The sequence below is a fragment of the Rhinolophus sinicus genome, linkage group LG01 (assembly GCF_036562045.2).
Source record: "Rhinolophus sinicus isolate RSC01 linkage group LG01, ASM3656204v1, whole genome shotgun sequence".
Taxonomy (NCBI): domain Eukaryota; kingdom Metazoa; phylum Chordata; class Mammalia; order Chiroptera; family Rhinolophidae; genus Rhinolophus; species Rhinolophus sinicus.
In genome coordinates this window covers 82,515,175-82,525,121 of record NC_133751.1, presented here as the reverse complement: position 1 = coordinate 82,525,121, position 9,947 = coordinate 82,515,175, and the positions used below count along the sequence as shown (strand labels likewise).

Below are 9,947 nucleotides of genomic sequence, written 5' to 3'. Positions count from 1 at the left end.
ATCTTGTATTTGTTTAGTACTGGATTTTTAAACAACTAGTTTTTATATACAAAATAGGCCCTGTAATAATTATTCACTATGGCTTTTTTTACTTTATTTAGTTAATATGATGTTATATTTGAGGGGGCATACTACTAGGAAGTATAACCAGAACTAAATAAGAATTTTTAAAAATGTAATATTCAATCAAAAAAAAAATACTGGAGCCAATGTGAATTTTATTTTATTTCATTTGAATTCATGCTAAAGGCATGTGACATTTGAGTATTGCGTATTATCAATAATTAATTGGTAAAATAAGCTATTCCTATGGTAAGACACCATTTGATAGTTGAGTTTTACTTCTCAATTTAGGAAGCAATGTTCTGAAGTTTAGGAACATTATATTTTAATTTCTACATTGAGATTATAATTTTAAAATTGTTTTAAATTAGTGGATTTTCAGTTTTCTCTCTTGTGTAACAGTGATTCTTAAGGACAATATCTCTTAAAAAATAGTTTCAATTTAAAATATGACCTAGCTAGCTAATTGAAAAACGTATTACTATTTTCATGATCTTCACCTATACCATATATAAGAAAGTTTATTTTGACGTCATGAGGGGCCAATATCAAAGTATAAGATCTGTCTTTAATCAAATAAACGTTTTGATTACTTACTTTTAATAGAAAAGTAAGTTGGTCCATATTTTTATATACAATGTGTTTTAAATACAGATTTTTATTTCTCAACAATATGGAAAAATTTAGTTCTGTGGAAAACTCCCTCAAGCAGGGTAAATTTCAAAAAATAGCAGTCATTTGATAATTCTGTTCCATGATTTCTCAAAGCTATCCTTACCCCGCCTAGATATTATCAAATATAAAGAATGCCACTTTGGAAATATTGGTTAACCAACACTGAAATTGTAGTCCAGAAAAATCATCAAAGCTCTGTCAGAAAAGTGGGAGATTAAAGGGGACAAAACAAATTTTAAAAAATTGCTTAACTGTGCCAAACAGCCTATCACTTCCCTGTTATAATTTCCTAATTATTTGTAAGAATCAACTCATTTTAGAAAAAAATACAGTCTAAATACACCAGCCTCTTTGTTACAACTTGAAAACATGCCAGGCCTACTCTTACCTCAGGGTTTTTTGCATTTGCTATCCATCTGCTAGTCATACTCTCCCTACACATATCTGTATTTCTTACATCTTCGCCTCCTTCAGGTCTTACTGAACGGTTGTCTTCTTTGAACACATTGCCAAATCCCATTCTCTTTCCTTATTTTTTTTTCTTTAGCACTTCTATTATTTAATTACCGTACATTTTCCTAAGTTATATCATTTATATGTATCTCCTCCATTAGAATACAAGGACCTTTTGTTATTTTCTATCTCCCAGATCTTTGAAAGGTGCCTGATACATAGGAGTTGATCAAAAATATTAATTAAATTATACATTTTTACAGCTCTCTGCTTTGTACATATAGAGAATACAAAGGGTTAGATTTATCCAGATTTGATGATCTACAGGCAATTGTGACAAAAGGAGAGGGGATTAAGGATCATGAGGAATTTTTATAGCTGTATAAAAATTACTAAAATGAGAAATCATGGAAACTGTAATAAATAACGGAGGAATAAGTATGCAGGGAAGAGCTATTGGACAAAATGTCATAGAATCGATACTCTATGAAATCATTGAATTTTACCCATGAGGAAAACAAAGGTCTACAGTTTTACTGCCTTGCTAAGGTTTACGCACATAACTAGGATATAATGAAAAAACGACTTTTGTATCTTGACTTGTAGGACTTAAATGTTCACTATCTTATTTTCCTGTGCACATTCACCCAAATGAACAAATCCAGGAGAAAGAGAGAAAAAATGAGAAATAGAGACATGCAAAATTGTATTCCTAAAATTTAATAAGAAAACAAAATTCTATTGCTATCATGTGGGCTTAAAATAGCAAGATATTTTATTTTAACTTTTAAGTTAACATCAGTTCTTGGGGGATAATGCCCACATGCTTTTATTTATTTTACATCACAAGAACAAAAATATGCCACTAAAGTTACACAAAAACAAATGAATTTCAGAGTATTTATTTCTTTTTGTTCACTTAGACAGATGCAATGTAATGTGTATGCTTCATCTTCACTGAGCTCTATGCAGTCTCTCTCTCTCTCTCTCTCTCTCTCTCTCTCTCTCTATATATATATATATATATATAAATTTTCTTAAGAAATAAAATAAAATTGCAGGGCTTTGGAGACAGAAGAGTAAATTATTACCTCCCCCTGCTCCATTATTTCATTAGAAGACCATATTTAACTTGAGTGATAAACAAAGGACATTTTGCATCTTTTGCTTTGTCTTTGAACCAGTTTATATGTTCTAAAAAGGAATGTGAGAAATAATGGTTTGACACATAATTCTTTTAAAATTGACGGATTTTTTTCAGTAACAATATTAGACAGTGGTATATTAGTTGTTGTATTTCCTCTTATACTGTATATTAACATGACATTTTGCCTATCTAAGTCAGTTCAGGGTCCTAAACTTCCTTAAAAAAACCTTATGATCACCAGTGCCTAAGTGGCTTGTTGACTAGTTGTAGTAACTCAATCTCCAAAACACAAATGGTTCCATTGTGTACTGAAAGAGTTAATGTCTTCTATACTCAGTTATTAACTCCCAGAGTATGACTTATGGGGTCTATTAACTTCAATGAGATTACAAATGAACAAAAGGAATTGGATTGCCTTGTTTGAAATGTATCTTAATCTGTTTCATTCAAGTAAGAAGCATGGAATAGATTTGTACATAATTTATAGATCCCAAATTATTTGCATTTAGCCAATAGATGTACCTACTGTGTGAAACACATGAGATAATCACATTGGAGAATACAACTATATAAACACATTGTCACTCTCCTGGATGAGTCACACTTTAGGTTTTTTTAATAATTTAATAATGTCTGAGAGTTCATATACTAGGAAGGTATAAGAAAGCTTTAATTCTGAAAGAAAGACAAGGGGTAAAGGAAGTAGACAATGCTAAAAAAAAAGCAATGAACTAAGTATCTTGGTGGACACAAGTAAATATAATACATTTAAGTGTCCTGAAAATGTTATAGTTTGTTTATAATTACACTATACTTATAATTATTTAGTACTGTTTAAATCTGTGAATATAAGAAAAGTATTGATTGAACTGTATGCACTTCCTTAACATATAAAGAATACATACATATATATATGTGTATATATATATATATATGTATATATATATATATATATATGCGTATATATACACATATATATGATTTAAATTTTAATGGCACTTTATTTTTTCTCAAATTATAGGAATAGTGAATAAACATTAAGTCAACTTCCAACTACTTTAATATACATTAATATTTTAATGCAATTTTCAAAACATTCCAACTGCATAGATTCTAATATCTTAAAGAATAAGTAGCAGTTAGTGAAGTTCTGATTGTTCATTACATCTTTAAAATTAAAATTCTACTATGATAGTGCATCTCTAAGTATATTATTTTTCTCCCTGTATCTCTGAAAAGAATGTTCCTAGTTTCAATTTTTAATATATTTTAATAAGTGAGGCACTTTCTAATTGTAACCTTTAATAATTTCAGACACCATATTATTTCTATTAATAGATATTGAATGTTTTGCATACTCTATACCTACTTTCCCTGAAGTCAAGCAAAATATACTGAGCCACAATGAAATGTAGAAACATGGTTAATTTGAGAAATTGTTTAATATAGAAGTTTAAGCATCAATAATATTACTAATATTGAATTACACTTATTTTACAGGTCCATTTTAGAAAACAATATTAGTATATGTTGGCTGTTGAAACTGTACGTAATTATAAGAACGTTTAAAATATACGAAAGATATATATATGCCAACAACTCCAAAATATTAACATTTGATTCTTATGTTTGAAGGATTTTTTTATATTTTTTTATATTTAATACCAACTGGAATATGTGCTATTCTTCTTTGCACTAAGTTATTTTATAATCCAACTGTGTTTAGAAACTTAGTGTTACAGAGAGCAATAAAAACTAAATTAACTTCTTATGTACATCTACTGAGTTTTACTTTATGGGTTTCACAGAAATAACTAATATTTTATTAATCTTAGCTATTAAACATGTTTATTCTAGGACTTATTTGGTTTGATTTTTTTGTATAAAAGAAAAAAATGACTTTTTCCATGATAATAGATAAGAATTTCAATTTGCATTCATTAGCTTTAATTTTCCTCAGAAAATTCCTTTTGCATTATATGTTAAGTATTGTCATTTTTTTTCTTGAAGAATACTCAATACAAGTACTCAACCAACTATTCTTTATCTTTCATCCACATCATATTCTGCTTATTTTCATCTCCATGTTTTATCTGTTTATTCTAGGATGGTTTTAAATTTCTGGCTTAATTCAGCCTCCATTGTGCACTTTATTCACATGATGGATTTCACTTCTATATTTCATTATTACTGTCTATCTTACTTTTCTGCCTTTTGATATCACCATTTCTGTTTTGCTTAGAAATGAACACTTATTTTTATACCACTCAAATTATAGTTTTCTAACATCAAAAATCTGAAATTCCCCCCACCCCACTATTTGCTATTAATATGCTTTCAAATGTCATCATTACTGAATCATCTGTGTTATCTAGGAGCACCCCTTCTTGCCAGAGGCCCACCTCCAACATCTCTATTCTGCTGATCACTATGGACAGCATGGTTCCAGCCTCTCTGCATTGTCCCTCCAAGGAACTTACCTTGATGGTTCTCCAGGGTTGGAGTCTTCATATTCTGAACTAATTACAATCTTCTTCCATTTTATTTTCTCAATTTTAAGGATATGTTTTCATCAACTTGAAAAAATATTTGCATTTATGTATATTTTACATCTTTCTAGCTTTAAATATGTCTTTATTTTCTTTAATTTTAATTTGTAGTTTGATTAAAAATATATATGGGTTGAAATAAGTTTTTTCTCCAAATTTGAAAAGTAGGATATAAGGGAAAAGAATCTTACCTAGACACATAATTATATATATTTTAAAAGTATTGCTGGGGATTGCATTAAATCTGTATATTGCTTTGGGTAATATGGTTATTTTAACTATGCTGATTCTTCCAATCCATGAACACGAAATGCTTTTCCATTTCTTTGTGTCTTCTTCAATTTCTTTAAAAAATGTCTTATAGTTTTTAGTATATAAGTTTTCACACCGGTGGCTAAGTTTATTCCTAGGTATTTTATTATTTTTGTTGCAATTGCAAAAGGAATTTTTTTAAATTTCTTTATCTGAGATTTCATTGTTAGTATATAGGAAAGCAGTGGACTTTTGTACATTGATTTTGTAGCCAACAACTTTACTGCATTCATTTATTGTTTCTAATGAAAATCTCAATGGCATTTTTTAAAGAAATAGAACAAAAAATTGTCACATTTGCAGGGAAGCACAAAAGATCCTGAACAGCCAAACAATCCTAAGAAAAAAGACCAAGGCTGGAGGTATCACATTCCTTGACTTTAGCTGTACTACAGAGGCAACAATAATCAAAACAGTATCTTAGTGGCAGAAAAACAGACCCACAGAACAATGGATTAGAATTGAGAACTCAGAAATAAACCCACATTAATATGGACAGATAATTTTTGACAAAGAAGCCAAAAGCATACAATGGAGAAAAGACAGCCTCTTCAATAAATGGTGCTGGGAGAATTGGAAAGCCAAATGCAAAAGAATAAAACTAGACTGCTATCTGTCACCATGTACCAAAATTAACTCAAAATGGATCAAAAACCTAAACATAAGACCTGAAACAATAAAATGCATAGAAGAAAACATATGTACTAAACTTATGGACCTTGGGTTCCAAGAGCATTTTACGGATTTGACCTCAAAGGCAAGGCAAGTAAAAGCTAAAATAAATGAATGGGACTATACCAAAGTAAAAAGCTTCTGCACAGCAAAAGAAACCAAAGGGATCAAATATAGGGTGATGGAAAGAGAACTGATTCTGGGTGGTGAACATACAATGTGATACATAGAGGTGATGTATTACAGAATTGTACACTTGAAATCTATGTAACTTTACTAACAATTATCACCCCTAAGAAACTTTAATTATTACATGTACAAAGAAAGTAACACCAAAGCTTTTTTTTTGTTGTTGTTGTTTCTGGTGTACAAAACAACATAATGATGAGACATCTATACCCCTCACAAAGTGATAATCTCCCTAAGTCTACTACCCCTCTGACATTGTGCATAGCTATAACAATACCATTCACTATATTACATATGCTGTACTTTACATCCTGTGACTGTGTGTGTGTGTGTGTGCGTGTGTGTGTGTGTGTGTGTGTGTATATATATATATATATATATATATATATATATATATATATATATAATTTTAGTTGACATTCAAATTATTTTATATTAGTTTTTGGTGTACAGCGCAGTGTTTAGGCATTTATATAATTTATGAAGTCATCACCCCGTAAGTCCAGTACCTATTTGTCACCCTGCATAATCTCTACAACATTACTAACTATAGTCCTCATACACTACTTCACATCCCTGTGACTATTTTGTGACTACCAATTTATATTTTCTAATCCCTTCACCTTCTCTCCCATCTCTCCTCCCATCTAACAAGCATCAGTTTGTTCTCTGTATCTGAATTTATTTTTGTTTTGAGTGCTCATTTATTCTATTCTTTAAATTCTACATAAGTGAGATCATATGATATTTGCATTTCTCAGACTGACTCATTTCAATTAGCATAATATCCTGTAGGCCCATCCATGTTGTTGCAAATGGTAAGATTTCATTCTTTCTTATGGCAGAGTAATACTCCACTGTATAAATGTACCATAATGTCTTTACCTAATCATCAACTGATGGGCATTTCAGTTCATTCCTTATCTTGGCTATTGTGCATAGTGCTGCACTAAATATAGGGACACCAAAACTTTTAAAGTGAAAAACTTTCAAAGAGAAGGAGAATCACAAAGGTAAAAATAGTCAACTGAAATAACTGAAGACTTCCACTTCCCTAGCTGTTGCAGTAATGGTGAAAAATGGCCATGACAGCTGAATACCAGATTTCTGGGTTATTAGGTCAGTTCCGGTCACAGCTGACTCAGTCTATGTTGAGTGGTGCCCACAATGAGGAGGGCTCAGCTATCATGTGGAAGGCCCTCAACTACTTTATCGTACTCTGGGGTGAAAGTGAGCATGCTGAATGTCCTCCCTAAGTCATATCACAGAAAGCAAAGAACTGAGTTCATTGCCTACCTCCATCTCTGCATCAGGTCCAAGCGCTTCCCCTGGAGAGAAGGCAACCATACTTTATTTCATAATGCTCTTGTGAATTTGCTTCCAACTGGCTATGAAGATGAATAAAGAGAACCTGGATCACTGCCCATTGGATTGGGGACCACAGCACTGGTTTGGATCAATACTCAGCACACGGACCAGACAAGTGGATGGGACCTTAAGCTGATCTTCTTTCTTTGTATCAAATAAGGACCAGTATTCTGATGTTCTATCCCTTTGTTTATGACAGGAGATGGCTTAAATAAATAACTTAGATTGGTCATGAAAAAATAAAATAAAAGGAAATAAAATAAAATACTGTGAACACTGAAAAATTCTTATAACCAAACAGCAAAATGAATTGTGTACTGAGTGCTGAGGTTAGAGGCAGAATCTGCATCACAGTCATTATATGTGATTTGCCTACTCCATCATTGTATATAATTTTTAAGAAAAGATTGGAGTTCGGTTTCCAAATATTGTCCACATATTACATAGATGATTCTATATGGAGCCCTATACAGAGATAAGACCTAAGAATAATTCACAAATCCTCTCATAATCTCTTGGCATTATATATTTCCCTCTTTAACTCACTGGTCTAATTTAACATCGAAGTGCTTCCTTTAACCAAGTCCCTTAACTGTGACTTGGATAACCATAATTATCATACCAAAATAATTATTTTAAGCCTGAATGTTTTCATTAGCTTCGCCACATTTATCGGTCCTTCCCAAGCTACTCTTCTACCTCTAACAAATTTTAAATCACTAAAATATAGGTATTTGATTCAGTAAACAAAATCAATGGTAACTGACAAACTTACATGAAATCTAAGCATGGCAATGGGATTAAAGAAAGACACAGTTTCTAAAATATATTATGAATTTAGCCCAAATTTCAAACATTTTTTTCAGTAATTTTTTTGACATCATTTTTGTTGTTGTTGCTCTTGATACTTGTCTTCTTCTTACCTTAAATAGAAGTAGATCTATTGGCTAAAATTTTAACAAAACCACTCCTGTCAAATGGTCCATCACTCTAATGACCTTCTTTTGACTAAATTTTTAGAAAAGGTTTTTATCTAATTATACGAGTTATTCAGTTTTGTCATCTGTTCTTGTGTGCAAAGTATAGACAAGAGTACACTGTCAAATACATTTCTTACAAGTTTTCATTAATTTTACAAATAACAATTTTAGGCGTTTCCCTCCCTGAAAGCTTTGGTGATATAGGAAATCCAAAAAGAGTATACATTTTAAAATAATTTATAATTTTTTACAAACAGAAAATATACCACTTATTGAGAATCTACAATCGTGTAATTCAGTCACGCTTATTCATCACCCCTCTCTTCATTCCCAATCATTTTCTTTTTCTTTCTTCAACCTCTTTACTTTATTTACAAAGTAATCAAATGCAGCTTTTCATCACAAACTTGGGAAACTCAATTTAGAACTTTTATATAACAGCATTAAAATTCCTCAGCCTTCAGTCTATAACTTATAATTATCTGCCAATTCAGAAATCATTAACTAACATCAAATTCAAAGTCATATACATCATACCTGATTGTCACTCCATCAGAATGGACTTTTGTATATATAAGCTTAATTTTTGTTGACAGGGCTAAATTGGAATGTACGTTGTAGCTGTACCAGAAGTACATTTAAATGTAAATTTACTTTATCAATGATAAATTTTCAGAACTTAGACCAACAATGTGAACCTAATCAAGGTATCAACACACACAGTTTCCTGTGCAAAACAATCATGCAGCAAATTTAGCAAGCAAGCATCAAGTTACAAACTTCCCTAATCTTATGTCTATAGAGTACTAACTTCGTATAAAGTGAACTTTGAATGAAGAAAACTGGTAAAAGTGAAACAAATGAATATATGGTGCAAGTGTTATGAAGAAAAAAAATTTGATTAATTAGTCATATGTATAATATCAACTCCCAAAATACATAAGGCCACCAAAAAAAGTGTATTAGCAACTTAAAAAAAAAATGCCTTGCATTTCTAAATGACATTTTCCAAAAATATTAAGGTTTGTGTTTGGAAATAATCAAACAAAATGAACTATTTCTCAATAATGACTATATATATATATATATATATATATATATATATATATATATACACACACACACACACATATATATATATATGTAGATATATATGTAGGTATATCTATATACATATATATATAATATATATAACACATCCTCTGATAATTTTTCATTTAAATTTCAGCGTACAAATCAAATTAATTCAAAATAATAAACTACAAGATAAAATATAACACAAGTTAATAAGTTTCCATGTCACCTCCAGAAGATTACTCTGTACAAATTTAGAAATAAAATATTGAACATATCATGTGCAGTTTTGTCTTTGGAACATCAGTAAATAAATTACTTGGAAAGGAAATGCATATATAAGATTTATTCCAGGTTTACATTGAAATTACAGATTGCATTCTATTTTAATTTAAATATAGGATCTCAAGCTTTATCTGTTTAAAATTAAAATAACTATCAATTTATTCAATTAAATAAAACCAA

At 30.4% G+C, this 9,947-nt stretch overlaps 1 pseudogene; it reads left to right on the top strand.

Annotated features, from left to right (window-relative positions):
* The first annotated feature begins 7,139 nt into the window (after window positions 1–7,139).
* LOC109460021 (cytochrome c oxidase subunit 6A1, mitochondrial) lies at window positions 7,140–7,464 on the top strand (annotated as a pseudogene).
* The last annotated feature ends 2,483 nt before the right edge of the window (window positions 7,465–9,947 follow it).